The sequence below is a fragment of the Eleutherodactylus coqui genome, chromosome 2 (genome assembly GCF_035609145.1).
Source record: "Eleutherodactylus coqui strain aEleCoq1 chromosome 2, aEleCoq1.hap1, whole genome shotgun sequence".
Lineage (NCBI taxonomy): Eukaryota > Metazoa > Chordata > Amphibia > Anura > Eleutherodactylidae > Eleutherodactylus > Eleutherodactylus coqui.
In genome coordinates this window covers 332,026,883-332,046,392 of record NC_089838.1, presented here as the reverse complement: position 1 = coordinate 332,046,392, position 19,510 = coordinate 332,026,883, and the positions used below count along the sequence as shown (strand labels likewise).

General features: G+C 51.5%; 1 protein-coding gene across 1 annotated transcript in view; it reads right to left on the bottom strand.

Moving 5' to 3' along the window:
• The window catches only part of LOC136613178 (uncharacterized), a 110,089-nt gene extending 94,079 nt beyond the window's left edge, over positions 1 to 16,010 (bottom strand). Inside the window, exons 1-2 of the mRNA XM_066594019.1 lie at positions 15,975 to 16,010; positions 14,091 to 14,154 (exon numbers count right to left, since the gene is read on the bottom strand). The gene's annotated coding sequence lies outside the window, so the exon portion shown is untranslated. The remainder of the gene's footprint in view (positions 1 to 14,090; positions 14,155 to 15,974) is intronic.
• Between the last annotated feature and the right edge of the window lie 3,500 nt (positions 16,011 to 19,510).

Sequence of the window (19,510 nt, the reverse complement as noted above, 5' to 3'; positions counted from 1 at the left end):
TCATGCCACACGCTGGCCTCATAGCCATACCACCCTCATGTCTATTTATAAGTGCGTCTGCCATGAGGAGGAACCGGAGGCACACACTGCAGAGGGTTGGCACGGACAGGCAGCGACCCTCTTTAAAAGGGGCGGGGCGATAGCCCACAATGCTGTACAGAAGCAATGAGAAATCCAATCCTGTGCCACCTCCATCAGGAGCTGCACACGTGGGCATAGCAATGGGGAACCCATGTGCCACTCACTATTCATTCTGTCAAGGTGTCTGCATGCCCCAGTCAGATCGGGGTTTTTTATAAATAGTCACAGGCAGGTACAACTGCGCAATGGGAATTCCGTGTGCACCCACAGCATGGGTGGCTCCCTGGAACCCACCGGCTGTACATAAATGTATCCTATTGCAGTGCCCAAGAAGCTGATGTAATGTCGTGCTTAATGCAGGTGGGCTTCGGCCCACACTGCATGCCCCAGTCAGACTAGGGTTTTTATAAGTAGACACAGGCAGGTACAACTCCCTATTGTGAAGTCCGTGTGGACCGACAGCATGGGTGGCTCCCTGGAACCCACCGGCGGTACATAAATAAATCCCATTGCAGTGCCCAGCACAGCTGAGGTAACGTCAGGTTTAATGCAGGTGGGCTTCGGCCCACACTGCATGCCCCATTCAGACTGGGGTTCTTTATAAGTAGACACATGCAGTTACAACTCCGTGTGGACCGACAGCATGGGTGGGTCCCAGGAAGCCACCGGCGGTACATAAATATATCCCATTGCAGTGCCCAGCACATCTGAGGTCACGTCCGATTAAATGCAGGTGGTCTTTGGCCCACACTGCATGCCCCAGTCTGACCGGGGTTTTTAATACATAGACACTGGCAGGTACAAATCCCTAATGTGAAGTCCCTGTGGACCCACAGCATGGGTGGCTCCCTGGAACCCATTGGCGGTACATAAATGTATCCCATTGCAGTGCCCTGCTCAGCAGAGCAAACGTCAGATACAATACAGGTGGGCTTCAGCCCACAGTGCATGCCCCAGTCAGAGTGGTAATATGTACCTTAACAGTAACCGCGTTGGTGGGAATGTGGTGGCGACTGCGGACCTAGTAGCGCGGTTTTATTTATTTGGTTTTCGGAATGTGGCCAGGATTAAGTGGGCCGTGGCGGGGGGATGGTGGGGGGGGGGGCTCTCTTGTTGTGTCAGTAAAGGTGAAATTCTTGGACTGCCACCAGACGGACCAATGCAAATGTTATTTGCCAAGAATGTTCTCATTGTTGGAGGAGGAGGGGGATGTTTTTGAGGCACTACGTGTCCTCTCCACGTGTCCGTGGTTATATGAACCTTAACAGTAACCGCGTTGGTGAGAAATGGCCTCGCCACCATCATGTCTTTGGGAAGCCTCCGTTTCCACACCCCAGTGACATAGCATTAGCAGCGGTATAGGCAGAGCCAAGAATTAGTAACATTTCAGCGGTAGCATTAAGGACAGGCCCCAGTAACATATCACTAGCAGCATTATAGGGGGAGCACAGTATTAGTTCCGATTCAGTAGTAGTAGCAGTCCAGACAGGCCCCAGTAACATATCACTAGCAGCAGTATAGGGGGAGCACAGTCTTAGTTCCATTTCAGTAATAGTAGCACTGAAGACAGGCCCCAGTAACAATTCCGAAGCAGCAGTATAGGGGGAGCACAGTATTAGTTCCATTTCAGTAGTAGTAGCAGTCAAGACAGGCCCCAGTAACAATTCCGAAGCAGCAGTATAGGGGGAGCACAGTATTAGTTCCATTTCAGTAGTAGTAGCAGTCAAGACAGGTCTCAGTAACATTCCCGTTGCAGCAGTTTAGGGAGATAACAGTCTCTTTCACATTTCAGTAGTTGCAGTATAGACAAGGCCCCAGTTACATTTATGTAGCAAAAGTGTAGGCCAACCCCACACACCTTGCTGTACCATGAGTGCAGGCGAAGCCCATAAAAATTACTAGGATTACACTGTAGGCCAAGACCCCAAAAAATTGGTGCACCAACAGTACTAATGTACATCAGAAAAATTGCCCATGCCCAACCAAGAGGGCAGGTGAAACCCATTAATCGCTTTGGTTAATGTGGCTTAATTTGTAACTAGGCCTGGAGGCAGCCCAGTTAAAATAAAAATTGGTTCAGGTGCAAGTTTCAACGCTTTAATGAGAATAGAAACGTATAAACATTGTTTACAAAAGTAATATGACTGAGTCTTGTGGGCCTAAGAAAAATTGCCCGTTCGGCGTGATTAAGTGAGGTTTCAGGAGGAGGAGCAGGAGGAGGAGGAGGATGAATATAATACACAGATTGATGAAGCTAAAAGGTCCCCGTTAGAGATGAGCGAACGTACTCGTCCGAGCTTGATACTCGTTCGAGTATTAGCGTGTTCGAGATGCTCGTTACTCGTAACGAGTACCACGCGATGTTCGGGTTACTTTCAGTTTCCTCTCTGAGACGTTAGCGCGCTTTTCTGGCCAATTGAAAGACAGGTAAGGCATTACAACTTCCCCCTGCGACGTTCAAGCCCTATACCACCCCCCTGCAGTGAGTGGCTGGGGAGATCAGGTGTCACCCGAGTATAAAAATCGGCCCCTCCCGCGGCTCGCCTCAGATGCGTTGTGAGATAGCTGAGGGACAGTGGTATCGTGTTGGAGCTGCTGTAGGGAGAGTGTTAGGAGTTAGTGTAGGCTTCAAGAACCCCAACGGTCCTTCTTAGGGCCACATCTAACCGTGTGCAGTAGTATGGAGGCTGCTTTTAGCAGTGTTGCACTTTTTTTTTTTTTGGTATATCGGCCGTGCAGAGCATTGCGCCCTGCAGTAATACTCCAGGGATAGAATTGTGTAGGCAGGGCCAGAAGACATATATTATAGCTTGAATATACGCAGTGGTCCTTTAGAAAAAAATATTTAAAAAAAATTTATTTGGCCTGCCTGTCACTCTGCTCAGTGTTCTGGGTCTGTGTCTGCTGGGGGTAGTAGTTCTCCAAATAAATACGCAGCCAGCTAAGTGTTACAGCAGGCTTGCGCCAAATTATTTCCTGGCACTGAAATCACTGCTCTGTTGCAGTTAATAACAGTGCAACACTGCAGTTCCGTCACACAGTCCAGGGCCAGAAGACATATATTATAGATTGAATATACGCAGTTGGCCTTTTGAAAAAAAGATTTGAAAAAAATCTATTTGGCCTGCCTTTCACTCTGCTCAGTGTTCTGGGTCCGTGTGTGCTGGGGGTAGTAGTTCTCCAAATAAATACGCAGCCAGCTAAGTGTTACAGCAGGCTTGCGCCAAATTATTTCCTGGCATTCCTTAAGCGAACTCAGCCTCCAACCACAGGCCAATAAGCGGCACATTTAATTACAGTGTTGTGTTTCTGCATTCCTGGTAATACAGCATGCTGAGGGGTAGGGGTAGGCCTAGAGGACGTGGGCGTGGCCGAGGACGCGGAGGCCCTAGTCCGGGTGTGGGCACAGGCCGAGCTCCTGATCCTGGTGTATCGCAGCCGACTGCTGCGGGATTAGGAGAGAGGCACGTTTCTGGCGTCCCCACATTCATGGCACATTTAATGGGTCCACGCGGTAGACCCTTATTAGAAAATGAGCAGTGTGAGCAGGTCCTGTCGTGGATGGCAGAAAGTGCTTCGAGCAACCTATCGTCCATCCAGAGTTCTGCGCCGTCCACTGCTGCAACTCAGAATCCTCTGGCTGCTGCTCCTCCTTCCTCCTAGCCTCCTCACTCCATGAAAATGAGACATTCTGAGGAGCGGGAAGACTCCCAGGAACTATTCTCGGGCTCCTGCTCAGATTGGGCAGCAGTGGTTCCTCTCCCACTAGAGGAGTTTATCGTGACTGATGCCCAACCATTGCAAAGTTCCCGGGGTCCGGGGGATGAGGCTGGGGACTTCCGGCAACTGTCTCAAGACCTTTCAGTGGGTGAGGAGGCCGATGACGATGAGACACAGTTGTCTATCAGTGAGGTAGTAGTAAGGGCATTAAGTCCGAGGGAGGAGCGCACCGAGGATTCTGAGGAAGAGCAGCAGGACAGTGAGGTGACTGACCCCACCTGGTTTGCTACGCCTACTGAGGACAGGTCTTCAGAGGGGGAGGCAAGGGCAGCAGCAGGGCAGGTTGCAAGAGGCAGTGCGGTGTCCAGGGGTAGAGGCAGGGCCAGACCGAATGATCCACCAACTGTTTCCCAAAGCGCCCCCTCGCGCCATGCCACCCTGCAGAGGCCGAGGTGCTCAAAGGTCTGGCAGTTTTTCACTGAGAGTGCAGATGACCGACGAACAGTGGTGTGCAACCTTTGTCGCGCCAAAATCAGCCGGGGAGCCACCACCACCAGCCTCACCACCACCAGCATGCGCAGACATATGATGGCCAAGCACCCCACAAGGTGGGATGAAGGCCGTTCACCGCCTCCGGTTTGCACCGCTGCCTCTCCCCCTGTGCCCCAATCTGCCACTGAGATCCAACCCCCCTCTGAGGACACAGGCACTACTGTCTCCTGGCCTGCACCCACACCCTCACCTCCGCTGTCCTCGGCCCTATGCAGGAATGTCTGTCAGCGCAGCATCCAGCCGTCGCTAGCGCAACTGTTTGAGCGCAAGCGCAAGTACGCCGCCACGCACCCGCACGCTCAAGCGTTAAACGTGCACGTAGCCAAACTTATCAGCCTGGAGATGCTGCCGTATAGGGTTGTGGAAACGGAGTCCTTCAAAAGTATGATGGCGGCGGCGGCCCCGCGCTACTCAGTTCCCAGTCGCCACTACTTTTCCCGATGTGCCGTCCCAGCCCTGCACGACCACGTCTCCCGCAACATTGTACGCGCCCTCACCAACGCGGTTACTGCCAAGGTCGACTTAACAACGGACACGTGGACAAGCACAGGCGGGCAGGGCCACTATATCTCCCTGACGGCACATTGGGTAAATTTAGTGGAGGCTGGGACAGAGTCAGAGCCTGGGACCGCTCACGTCCTACCCACCCCCAGAATTGCGGGCCACAGCTCGGTGGTGGTATCTGCGGCGGTGTATGCTTCCTCCACTAAACCACCCTCCTCCTCCTCCTCCTCCGCAACCTCTGTCTCGCAATCAAGATGTGTCAGCAGCAGCACGTCGCCAGCAGTCGGTGTCGCGCTTCGTGGCAGCATAGCGGTGGTCAAGCGTCAGCAGGCCGTGCTGAAACTACTCAGCTTAGGAGATAGGAGGCACACGGCCCACAAACTGCTGCAGGGTCTGACAGAGCAGACCGACCGCTGGCTTGCGCCTCTGAGCCTCCAACCGGGCATGGTCGTGTGTGACAACGGCCATAACCTGGTGGCGGCTCTGCAGCTCGGCAGCCTCACGCACGTGCCATGCCTGGCCCACGTCTTTAATTTGGTGGTTCAGCGCTTTCTGAAAAGCTACCCACGCTTGTCAGACCTGCTCGGAAAGGTGCGCCGGCTCTGCGCACATTTCCGCAAGTCCCACACGGACGCTGCCACCCTGCGCACCCTGCAACATCGGTTTAATCTGCCAGTGCACCGACTGCTGTGCGACGTGCCCACACGGTGGAACTCTACACTCCACATGTTGGCCAGGCTCTATGAGCAGCGTAGAGCTATAGTGGAATACCAACTCCAACATGGGCGGCGCAGTGGGAGTCAGCCTCCTCAATTATTTTCAGAAGAGTGGGCCTGGTTGGCAGACATCTGTCAGGTCCTTCGAAACTTTGAGGAGTCTACCGAGGTGGTGAGCGGCGATGCTGCAATCATTAGCGTCACCATTCCTCTTTTATGCCTCTTGAGAAGTTCCCTGCAAAGCATAAAGGCAGACGCTTTGCACTCAGAAACAGAGCCGGGGGAAGACAGTATGTCGCTGGATAGTCAGAGCACCCTCCTGTCTATATCTCAGCGTGGTGAGGAGGAGGAGGAGGAGGAGGAAGATGAGGAGGAGGGGGAAGACACAGCTTGGCCCACTGGTGAGGGTACACATGCTGCTGGCCTGTCATCCTTTCAGCGTGTATGGCCTGAGGAGGAGGAGGATCCTGAAAGTGATCTTCCTAGTGAGGACAGCCATGTGTTGCATACTTGGACGCCGGCACACATGGCTGACTTCATGTTAGGATGCCTTTCTCGTGACCCTCGCGTTACACGCATTCTGGCCACTACGGATTACTGGGTGTACACACTGCTCGACCCACGGTATAAGGAGAACCTTTCCACTCTCATACCCGAAGAGGAAAGGGGTTCGAGAGTGTTGCTATACCACAGGGCCCTGGCGGACAAACTGATGGTAAAATTCCCATCCGACAGCGCTAGTGGCCGAAGGCGCAGTTCCGAGGGCCAGGTAGCAGGGGAGGCGCGGAGATCAGGCAGCATGTACAGCACAGGCAGGCCAACACTCTTTAAGGCCCTTGACAGCTTTATGGCTCCCCAGCAAGACTGTGTCACCGCTCCCCTGTCACGGCTGAGTCGGCGGGAGCACTGTTAAAGGATGGTGAGGGAGTACGTAGCTGATCGCACGACCGTCCTCGGTGACACCTCTGCCCCCTACAACTACTGGGTGTCGAAGCTGGACACGTGGCCTGAACTCGCGCTGTATGCCCTGGAGGTGCTTGCTTGCCCTGCGGCTAGCGTCTTGTCAGAGAGGGTGTTTAGTGCGGCTGGGGGAATCATCACGGAAAAGTGTACCCGCCTGTCAACCGACAGTGCCAACAGGCTAACACTCATCAAGATGAACAAAGCCTGGATTTCCCCAGACTTCTCTTCTCCACCAGCGGACAGCAGCGATACCTAAGCAATAGGTAGGCTGCACCCGCGGATGGAAGCATCGTTCTGTATCCCCATCAAAAACGGGGACCTTTTCGCTTCATCAATCTGTGTATAATATTCCTCCTCCTCCTCCTGCTCCTCCTCCTGAAACCTCACATAATCACGCCGAACGGGCAATTTTTCTTTGGGCCACAAGGCTCACTCATATAATTTTTATAAACAATTTTTATACGTTTCAATGCTCATTAAAGCATTGAAACTTTCACCTCCACCAATTTTTATTTTAACTGGGCTGCCTCCTGGCCTAGTTACCAATTAAGCCACATTAACCAAAGCGATTAATGGGTTTCACCTGCCCTCTTGGTTGGCCATGGCCAATTTTTCTGATGTACATTAGTACTGTTGATACAGCAATTTTTGTGGGCCCTCGCCTACAGTGTAATCAAATGAATTTTTAGCCCACCTGCATTACAGCTGACGTTACATCCGCTGTGTTGGGCAATGCAATGGGATATATTTATGTACCGCCGGTGGGTTCCAGGGAGCCACCCATGCTGTGGTTCCACTGGGAGTTGTGACTGCATCTGTCCACTTCTAAAGAACCCCAGTCTGACTGGGGCATGCAGTGTGGGCCGAAGCCCACCTGCATTTAACATGACATTACTACCTCAGCTGTGATGGGCACTGCAATGGGATATATTTATGTACTGCCGGTGGGTTCCAGGGAGCCACCCATGCTGTGGGTCCACAGGGAGTTGTAAATGCATCTGTTTCCACTTCTAAAGAACCCCAGTCTGACTGGGGCATGCAGTGTGGGCCGAAGCCCACCTGCATTTAACATGACATTACTACCTCAGCTGTGTTGGGCAATGCAATGGGATATATTTATGTACCGCCGGTGGCTTCCTGGCACCCACCCATGCTGTGGGTCCACAGGGAGTTGTAAATGCATCTGTTTCCACTTCTAAAGAACCCCAGTCTGACTGGGGCATGTAGTGTGGGCCGAAGCCCACCTGCATTTAACATGACATTACTACCTCAGCTGTGATGGGCACTGCAATGGGATATTTTTATGTACCGCCGGTGGGTTCCAGGGAGCGACCCATGCTGTGGGTCCACAGGGAGTTGTAAATGCATCTGTCCACTTCTAAAGAACCCCAGTCTGACTGGGGCATGCAGTGTGGGCCAAAGCCCACCTGCATTTAACATTACATTACTACCTCAGCTGTGATGGGCACTGCAATGGGATATTTTTATGTACCGCCGGTGGGTTCCAGGGAGCCACCCATGCTGTGGGTCCACTGGGAGTTGTAAATGCATCTGTTTCCACTTCTAAAGAACCCCAGTCTGACTGGGGCATGCAGTGTGGGCCGAAGCCCACCTGCATTAAACATGACATTACTACCTCAGCTGTGTTGGGCAATGCAATGGGATATATTTATGTACCGACGGTGGGTTCCAGGGAGCCACCCATGCTGTGGGTGCACACGGAATTCCCATTGCGGAGTTGTACCTGCCTGTGACTATTTATAAAAAACCGCGGTCTGACTGGGGCGTGCAGACACCTTGACAGAATGAATAGTGTGTGGCACATAGGTTCCCCATTGCTATGCCCACGTGTGCAGCTCCAGATGGAGGTGGCACAGGATTGGATTTCTCATTGCTTCTGTACAGCATTGTGAGCTATCGCCCCGCCCCTTTTAAAGAGGGTCGCTGCCTAGCCGTGCCAACCCTCTGCAGTGTGTGCCTGCTTTTCCTGTGGCAGACGCACTTATAAATAGACATGAGTGTGGCGTGGCATGAGGGCAGCTGAAGGCTGGGCAGGGACAGTTTGGTGTGCGCTGTGGGCACTGGGTCGTGGGGGGGGGGGAATTGGCAGCCTGTAACCCAGGAGAAGTGGCAGCGGAGTGTCATGCAGGCAGTGATTGTGCTTTGTTGGAGGTAGTGTGGTGCTTAGCTAAGGTATGCATTGCTAATGAGGGCTTTTCAGAAGTAAAAATTGTTGGAAGGGGGGGGGGGGCACTCTTGCCGCTATTGTGGCTTAATAGTGGGACCTGGGAACTTGAGATGCAGCCCAACATGTAGCCCCTCGCCTGCCCTATCCGTTTCTGTGTCGTTCCCATCACTTTCTTGAATTGCCCCGATTTTCACAAATGAAAACCTTAGCGAGCATCGGCGATATACAAAAATGCTCGAGTCGCCCATTGACTTCAATGAGGTTCGTTACTCGAAATGAACCCTCGAGCTTCGCGAAAAATTCGTCTCGAGTAACGAGCACCCGAGCATTTTGGTGCTCGCTCATCTCTAGTCCCCGTTTTTGATGGTGATAGAGAACGATGCTTCCATCCGCGGGTGCAGCCTACGTATTGTTTAGGTACTGCTGCTGTCTGCTGGTGGAGAAGAGAAGTCTGTGGAAATCCAGGCTTTGTTCATCTTTATGAGTGTAAGCCTGTCGGCACTGTCGGTTGACAGGCGGGTACGCTTATCCGTGATGATGATTCCCCCAGCCGCACTAAACACCCTCTCTGACAAGACGCTAGCCGCAGGACAAGCAAGCACCTGCAGGGCATACAGTGCGAGTTCAGGCCACGTGTCCAGCTTCGACACCCAGTAGTTGTAGGGGGCAGAGGCATCACGGAGGACGGTCGTGCGATCGGCTACGTACTCCCTCACCATCCTTTTACAGTGCTCCCTCCGACTCAACCTTGACTGGGGAGTGGTGACGCAGTCTTGCTGGGGTGCCATAAAGCTGGCAAAGGCCTTGAAGATTGTTCCCCTGCCTGGGCTGGACATGCTGCCTGATCGACGCTCCTTCCCTGCTACTTGGCCTTCTTAACTACGTCTTCTGCCACTAGCGCTGTCAGATGGGAACTTTAGCATCAGTTTTTCCACCAGGGCCCTGTGGTAATGCATCACTCTCGTACCCCTTTCCTCCTCAGGAATGAGAGTAGAAAGGTTCTCCTTATACCGTGGGTCAAGAAGGGTGTACACCCAGTAATCCGTGTTGGCCAGAATGCGTCTAACGTGAGGGTCACGGGAAAGTCAGCCTAACATGAAGTCAGCCATGTGTGCCAGGGTCCCAGTATGCAACACATCGCTGTCCTCACTAGGAGGATGACTTTCATGATCCTCCTCCTCTTCAGCCTATACACGCTGAACAGATGGGAGGCAAGCAGCATGGGTACCCTCTGTAGTGTGGCCCGCTGTCTCTTCCCCCTCCTCCTCCTCCAAAACGCGCTGAGATATAGACATGAAGGTGGTCTGGCTATCAAGTGACATAGTGTCTTCCCCTGTCTCCTGTTCCAACCGCAAAGCGTCGGCCTTTATGCTTAGCAGCGAACTTCTCAGCAGGAAAAGCAGTGAGATGGTAACACTAATAATTGCCGCATCGCTGCTCACCATCTGGGTAGACTCCTCAAAGTTTCCGAGTACCTGGCAGATATCTGCCATCCATGCCCACTCCTCAGTAAAGAATTGCGGAGGCTGAGTACCACTCCACCACCTGTGTTGCATCTGGTATTCCACAATTGCTCTACACTGCTCTTTCAGCTTGGCCAACATGTGCAGCGTAGAATTCCAGCGTGTGGACATGTCGCATAGCAGTTGGTTCTCTGGCAGCTGAAACCAACGTTGCAGGGTCCTCAGGGTGGCAGCATTTATGGTGGACTTGAGGAAATGTACGCAGACGCGGCGCACCTTGCCGAGCACGTCAGACAAGTGGGGGTAGTTTTTCAGAAACCGTTGAGCCACCAGATTGAAGATGTGGACCAGGCATGGCACATGTGTGAGGCTGCCGAGCTGCAGTGCCGTCACCAGGTTACGGCCGTTGTCATACACGACCATGCCCGGTTGGAGGCTCAGCGGCGAAAGCCAGAGGTCGGTCTGCTCTGTCAGACCCTGCAGCAGTTCGGGGGCCTCTTGTCACTTAAGCTGATTAGTTTCAGCACGGCTTGCTGACGCTTGCCCATCGCCGTGCTGCCGCACACTACCGACTGCTTGCAACGTGCTCACACTTCTTAATTGACAGGAGGAGGTGGCATAAAATGCCATAGGACCCGCTATTCTGGGTGTGGGTAGGGCGTGAGCGGTACCAGGCTCTGACTCAGTCCCAGCCTCCACCAAGTTCACCCAATGTGCCATCAGGGAAATATAGTGGCCCTGCCCGCCAGTACTTGTCCACATGTCCGTGGTTAAGTGGGCCTTCCCAGTAACCGCTTTGGTGAGGGCACGATTTAAGTTAAGGGAGACGTGCTGGTGTAGGGCTGGGACGGCACACCGGGAAAAATAGTGGCGACTGGGAACTGAGTAGCACAGTACCGCCGCCACCATTATGTTTTTGAAAGCCTCCATTTCCACACCCCTATATGGCAGCATCTCCAGGCTGATTAATTTGGCAATGTGCACGTTTAAAACCTGTGCTTGCGGGTGGGAGGCGGCGTATTTGCACTTTCGCTCCAACGCTTGTGTTAGCGACAGCTGAATGCTGCTTTGAGAGACATTGCTTGATGGAGTGGAGGACGGTGGAGGCGAGGGTGTGGGTGCAGGCCGGGAGGCACTCGTGCCTGTGTTCTGGGAGGGGAATTGGATCTGTGTGGCAGGCTGGGACACAGGGGAAGAGGCAGTGATGTGACTTGGAGGCGGTGAATGGCCTTCGTCCCACCTTGTGGGGTGCTTGGCCATCATATGCCTGGGCATGCTGGTATTGGTGGTTCCCCGGCTGATCTTGGTGCGACACAGGTTGCACACCACTGTTCGTAGGTCATCCGCGCTCTCACCAAAAAAACATCCACACCTTTGAACACCTAGCCCTCTGCACGGAGGCTTGCCGCGAGGGGGTGCTTTGGGAAACAGTTGGGGGATTCTTCGCTCTAGTCCTGCCTCTACCCCTGGCCACTCCAACCTGTCCTGCTGCTGCACTTGCCTCCCCCTCTGAAGCCCTGTCCTCATTAGGCATAGCAAACTAGATGGAGTCAGTCACCTCATCGTCCAGCTGCTCTTCCTCTGAATCCTCTGTGCGCTCCTCCCTCGGACTTACTGCCCTTACTACTACCTCACTGACAGACAACTGTGTCTCATCATCCTCATCCACAAAAAGCTCTTGAGACAGTTGGCGGAAGTCCCCAGCCTCATCACCCGGACTCTGGGAACTTTCCAAAGGTTGGGCATTGGTCAAGACAAACTCTTCAGGTAGGAGAGGAACCATTTTTTCCCACTCATGGCAGGCACCTGAGAACAGTTCCTGGGAGTCTGCCTGCTTAGAATATGTGATTTTCATGGAGTGAGGAGGCTGGAAGGAAGGAGGAGCAGCCAGAGAATTCAGAGTTGCAGTCCCTAGGCCGGGAGTAGTGGACTGTGTAAAAGACTGGGTGGTTGATACATTGCTGGATGCATTTTCTGCCATTCACGACAGGACCTGCTCGCCCTGCTCCGTTTGTAATAAAGGTCTACCACGCGGACCCGTAAATTGTGATATGAAGCTGGGGAGCCTAGAAACTTGCCTCTCTCCTAATCCCGCAGCAGCCGGCTATGATTCACCTGGACCAGGAACTCAGCCTGTGCCCACACGCTCACTTGGACGTCCACGTCCTCAACCCTTACCCCTACTCCTCATCATGGCGGATTAAGAATAGAGCAGGGCCCAAATAAATTACCCCATTGTACAGCACTGACAACTGTGGCTTAATTCACTGCACACAGAGACATGTAGATAGCGAAGGCTCTATGCTGTGACTTGAAAAAATTAACCTGCTGTCTTGCGCTGATACCTTGGGGTAATTTACTGCTCGCAGAGACTTGTAGATAATAGAGGCTGTGTGAAGTGGGAGAAGACTCTAAAGCCAGTGGATAGTGCTGGTAACTGCGGCTATCTCAACCCCACCAAGGAAAGGGTATTGTGAGACACTCTGCACAGCGGCAGAGCTGAAATACTTTGCAGTGGCCCAGGAAACATTACAGTCCTGTTTAGCGGTGAGACCTCTGTCTAATGCACTGCAGACTGAGAACGGTATAAACAAAGTAGTTTGCAGTAGGCTAGGAGATGTTAGAGAGCAATTTCACGGTGAGAGCTGGTTGTACAGCACTGCAGCCTGAGAACGCTATTACTGAAAGTCTGGGAACAGGCCTATATGCATAATACAAAAATTGATGCACTAGTACTCCCAGCAAGCCAAAATTATAATGCACATGGTCAGATGTAGCCCTAAGAAGGAGTGTTGGAGTTCTTGAAGACATAATCCTACTCTAACACTTTCCCTATATCAGCAGCAGCTCTTTCCCTAAACTCTGCATAATACACTGCAGACTGAGAACGCTATAGATGAAATGGCCTGCACAGCCCGAGATCAAAAATAAAATTGGTGCACTACTGCTCCCAGCCAGCCACAACTGTAAAGCACACAGTCAGATGTAGCACTAAGAAGGACCGTTGGGGTTCTTGCACGAAGGATTAGGACTGTATAACTTTCCCTATAGAAGCAGCTCTGTCCCTAAACAGACTGAGAACGCTAAAGATGAAATCGCCTGCACAGCCCAAGATGAAAAAATAAATAAATTGGTGCACTACTGCTCCCAGCCAGCAGTAATACACACGGTCAGATGTAGCCCTAAGAAGGAGTGTTGGGGTTCTTGACGACAGGATCCTACTCTAACACTGTTCCTATATCAGCAACAGCATTATCCCTAACCTCTGCCAGCATGTGTCTGAGGCAAGCTGCGGGCGGGACTACTTTAAGTATTTCACCTGAGCGGCCCAGCCACTCACTACTGTGGGGGGGAGAGGGCTGGCACGTCACAGGAGAAAGTGGTAATGCCTTCTCTGCATGTCTATTGGCTAGAAAATGGCGCTAAACATGCGGGGAAGGAAATGCAATTGACGCGAGTGGTGTTCGACTCGAGTAACGAGCATCTCGAGTACCCAATACTTGAACGAGCATCAAGCTCGGACAAGTGTGCTCGCTCATGTCTACAGAGAAGTAATGCTTTTTGGAGGATAAGGGTGCAGTAAGGGGGCGCCATTGTGCTAGTCGCCTCAAGCAGTGGAAGGGCTAGAGATATAAGACTCCACAATAACACATTGTAGAAAAGTTTAACAAATTGTCTCCAACTTCTAATGTTTCATAACAATCACCTTCTAAGGGGAGTCCTACACCGACCACCTAAGCTGCTTCTACAAATCCTCTGTGGCTGTAACTCCTTAATTTCTGGACTGGTTATATTCCTTGTGTAGTAATTCCTAGAAACAGGTTTCAAACCTGATGTATTCACAGACCCCCGACTGCAGATTGCACAGCAGACCCCGGAGTGCGAGAAGATTTATCACTTTACCTATAAGATCCAGGCAGGTTGTCTCAGTATAAGATGCTGTTCCTCCACCTTCCTTATCCGGACTCTGGAAAAGAAGTGATGGTAAATCATGTCACATACAGATGAGGAGCCCCCAGGACACGTCAGTGACAGACCCCGCACTGGACGCCCCCGGAGATCATCTCATGCTGTACGCGATTACATACAGATGAGGAGCCCCCAGGACACGTCGGTTATAGACCTCGCACTGGACCCCAGGAGATCATAATGTACACGGTTACATACAGATGAGCAGCCACCTGGACACGTCGGTGACACTCCCCGCACTGGTCCCCCGGAGATCATACTGTACATGGTTACATACAGATGAGGAGCCACCAGCACACGTCGGTGACAGACCCCACACTGGACCCCCGGACATTATACTGTACATGGTTACATACAGATGAGGAGCCCCCAGGACACATCGGTGAAAGACCGCGCACTGGACCCCGGAGATATCATCTCATATTGTACATGGTTACATACAGATGAGGAGCCCCCAGGACACGTTGGTGACAGACCCCACACTGGACCCCCAGAGATCATCTCATACTGTACACGGTTACATACAGATGAGGAGCCCCCAGGACATGTCGATGACAGACGCCACACTGGATCCCCGGAGATCATACTGTACACGGTTACATACAGATGAGGAGCCCCCAGGACACGTCGGTGAAAGACCCCGCACTGGACCCCCCGGAGATCATACTGTACATGGTTACATTAAGATGAGGTGCCACCAGCACACGTCAGTGACAGACCCTGCACTGGACCCCCGGACATCATACTGTACACGGTTACATACAGATAAGGAGCCCCCAGGACACGCAGTGACAGACCCCACACTGGACCCCCGGAGATCATCTTATACTGTACACAGTTACATACAGATGATGAGCCACCAGGATACATCAGTGACAGACCCCACACTGGACCCCTGGAGATTAGCTTATACTGTACACGGTTACATACAGATGAGGAGCCCCCAGGACACTTCGATGACAGACCCCACACTGGATCCCTGGAGATCATACTGTACACGGTTACATACAGATGAGGAGCCCTCAGGACATGTCGGTGAAAGACCCCGCACTGGACCCCCCGGAGATCATACTGTACATGATTACATACAGATGAGGTGCCACCAGCACACGTCGGTGACAGACCCTGCACTGGAACTCCGGACATCATACTGTACATGGTTACATACAGATAAGGAGCCCCCAGGATACGTCAGTGACAGACCCCATCTGGACCCCTGGAGATCATACTGTACACGGTTACATATAGATGAGGAGCCCCCAGGACACGTCGGTGACAGACCCCGCACTGGACCCCCGGAGATTATCTCATACTGTACACGGTTACATACAGATGAGGAGCCTTCAGGACATGTCGGTGACAGACCCCGCACTGGACCCCGAAGATCATCTCATACTGTACGCCGTTACATACAGATGAGGAGCCCCCAGGACACGTCGATGACAGACCCCACACTGGACCCCCGGAGGCCATCTCATACTGTACATGGTTAAATACAGATGAGGAGCCCCCAGGGCACGTCGGTGACAGACCCCGCACTGGAACCCCTGAGATCATACTGTACACGGTTACATACAGATGAGGAACCCCCAGGACACGTCGGTAACAGACCCCACATTGGACCCCCGGAGATCATCTCATACTGTACACGGTTATATACAAATGAGGAGCCCCCAGGACACGTCAGTTACAGACCCCACACTGGACCCCCAAAGATCATCTCATACTGTACACGGTTGCATACAGATGAGGAGCCTCCAGGACACGTCAGTGACAGACCCCGTGCTGGACAAGATCATGCTGTACACGGTTACATACTCTGACTGTCTCACATTTCTTCTCTTTCAGAGTTACTTCCTCATGAGAATAAACAGAAAGCCTCGCCTACAGCAGAGAGAATAGGAAGTGCCTGCAGGGATGTCCCAAATCAGAGTCACTGCGCCGACCTCCGTGTCTTAAAGGAGAAGGAACGTTAGTATTATCATGCAAAAGCCCTCTATATACATGTCGGTGCTGTTGTACTGATTACTAACTGCTGCCACATTCTGTGTTACTGAGTATACGGCCGCTGACAGACAAGTATTATTACTGCACATTCGCTCTGTGTTTTACCGACTGTAATAAGCAGTAATGTAACGGTTCCATTCCTCCAGCCCAGCAGGCGCTACTTTTGTCTGATTCGCCGCTGTACTTGTATGAAGCTGGGCTTAATGTATGAGTGCAGCAGATGGGAATGTGTTGTGTACAAATGCAGCAGAGAGGAATGTGTTGTGTACAAGTGCAGCAGAGAGGAATGTGTCACGCCCGAGCGCAGCAGAGGGGAATGTGTTGCACCCCAGCGCAGCAGAGGGGAATGTGTTGCACCCCAGCGCAGCAGAGGGGAATGTGTCGCGACTTGGCGCAGCAGAGGGGAATGTGTCGTGTACGAGCGCAGCAGAGGGGAATGTGTCGTGTACGAGCGCAGCAGAGGGGAATGTGTCGTGTACGAGCGCAGCAGAGGGGAATGTGTCGTGTACGAGTGCAGCAGAGGGTAATGTGTCGTGTACGAGTGCAGTAGAAGGGAATGTGTTGTGTGCCAGTGCAGCAGATGGAATTCGTTGTGTACGAGTGCAACAGAGGGGAATTTGTCTTGTACGAGTGCAGCAGAGGTGAATGTGTTGTGTGCCAGTGCAGCAGAGGTGAATGTGTTGTGTGCCAGTGCAGCAGAGGTGAAAGTGTTGTGTACAAGTGCAGCAGAAAGGAATGTGTTAATCTTTTTATTATAAAAGTAAAAAACATAACAGGGCGTAATAATAAAAATAGCAAAATAACAGAAAAATTTGCCAAATACAATCGCAAAAAGACTCATATATACACATTTACAAAACAACAGCTGTGGCAGAGGAGAACGATCTTTATGCTGACAGTGCGGGGGGGGGGGTCTCACTCTGGCCACTATTGTGGCTTCATAGTGGGACCTGGGAACTTGAGATGCAGCCCAACATGTTGCTCCACGCCTGCCCTATCTGTTGCTGTGTCGTTCCCATCGCTTTCTTGAATTTCACAGATTTTCACAAATGAAAACCTTAGCGAGCATCGGCGATATACAAAAATGCTCGGGTCGCCCATTGACTTCAATGGGGTTCGTTACTCGAAATGAACTCTCGAGCATCGCTGAAAGTTCGACTCGAGTAACGAGCACCCGAGCATTTTGGTGCTCGCTCATCTCTAATTACGTACGTAAAATTTGGACGCTAATTATTTTGCGTACAGATTGAATAATCGAGTTGGGACCCATTAACTTTTCCTATGTATGACATATTCAATGCTCGTGCCAAATTTTAAGTTTCTATGACTTTGGGAAGTGAAAGATTTAGATTATGTACGTAAAATTTTGACGCTAATTCTTTTGCGCATAGAACTGAATAATCGAGTTGGGACCCATTAGCTTTTCCTATTTATGACATAATCAATGCTCGTGCCAAATTTCCCGTTTCTATGACACCGGAAAGTGAGAAAATTAGATTCCGTACGTAAAATTTGGACGCTAATTCTTTTGCGCATAGAATTGAATAATTGAGTTGGGACCCATTAGCTTTTCCTATTTATGACATAATCAATGCCCGTGCCAAATTTCAGGTTTCTATGACATTGGAAAGTGAGAAAATTACATTCCGAACGTAGAATTTGGACGCTAATTTTTGTGCGCATAAAATTGAATAATGGAGTTGGGACCCATTTGCTTTTCCTATTTATGACATTATCAATGCTCGTGCCAAATTTCACGTTTCTATGACACCAGAAAGTGAGAAAATTACATTCCGTACGTAAAATTTGGACGCTGATTAGAGATGAGCGAGCACCAAAATGCTCGGGTGCTCGTTACTCGGGACGAAATTATCGCGATGCTCGAGGGTTCATTTCGAGTAACGAACCCCATTGAAGTCAATGGGCGACTCGAGCATTTTTGTATATCGCCGATGCTCGCTAAGGTTTCCATTTATGAAAATCGGGGCAATTCAAGAAAGTGATGGGAACGACACAGCAACGGATAGGGCAGGCGAGGGGCTACATGTTGGGCTGCATCTCAAGTTCCCAGGTCCCACTACTAAGCCACAATAGCGGCAAGAGTGCCCCCCCCCCTCCCAACGATTTTTACTTCTGAAAAACCCTCATTAGCAAGGCATACCATAGCTAAGCACCACACTACCTCCAACAAAGCACAATCACTGCCTGCATGACACTCTGCTGCCACTTCTCCTGGGTTACATGCTGCCCAACCCCCCCCCCCCCCGCACGACCCAGTGTCCACAGCGCACACCAAACTGTCCCTGCGCAGCCTTCAGCTGCCCTCATGCCACGCCACACTCATGTCTATTTATAAGTGCGTCTGCCATGAGGAGGGACCGCAGGCACACACTGCAGAGGGTTGGCACGGCTAGGCAGCGACCCTCTTTAAAAGGGGCGGGCCGATAGCCCACAATGCTGTACAGAAGCAATGAGAAATATAATCCTGTGCCACCGCCATCAGGAGCTGCACACGTGGGCATAGCAATGGGGAACCTATGTGCCACACACTATTCATTCTGTCAAGGTGTCTGCATGCCCCAGTCAGACCGGTTTTTTTTTTTAAATAGTCACAGGCAGGTACAACTCCGCAATGGGAATTCCGTGTGCACCCACAGCATGGGTGGCTCCCTGGAACCCACCGGCTGTACATAAATGTATCCCATTGCAGTGCCCATCACAGCTGAGGTAACGTCCGATTAAATGCAGGTGGGCTTCGGCCCACACTGCATGCCCCAGTCAGACTGGGGTTCTTTAGAAGTGGACACATGCAGTTACAACTCCGTGTGGACCCACGGCATGGGTGGCTCCCTGGAACCCACCGTCGTTACATAAATATATCCCATTGCAGTGCCCAACACAGCTGATGTAACGTCAGCTTTTATGCAGGTGGGCAAAAAATTAATTGGATTACACTGTAGGCGAGGGCCCCCAAAAATTGGTGTACCAACAGTACTAATGTACGTCCGAAAAATTGCCCATGCCCAACCAAGAGGGCAGGTGAAACCCATTAATCGCTTTGGTTAATGTGGCTTAATTTGTAACTAGGCCTGGAGACAGCCCAGTTAAAACAAAAGTTTGTTCAGGTGAAAGTTTCAACGCTTTAATGAGCATTGAAACGTATAAAAATTGTTCACAAAAATTATATGACTGAGCCTTGTGGGCCTAAGAAAAATTGCCCGTTCGGCGTGATTATGTGAGGTTTCAGGAGGAGGAGCAGGAGGAGGAGGAGGAATATTATACACAGATTGATGAAGCTAAAAGGTCCACGTTTTTCATGGTGATAGAGAACGTAGCTTCCATCCGCG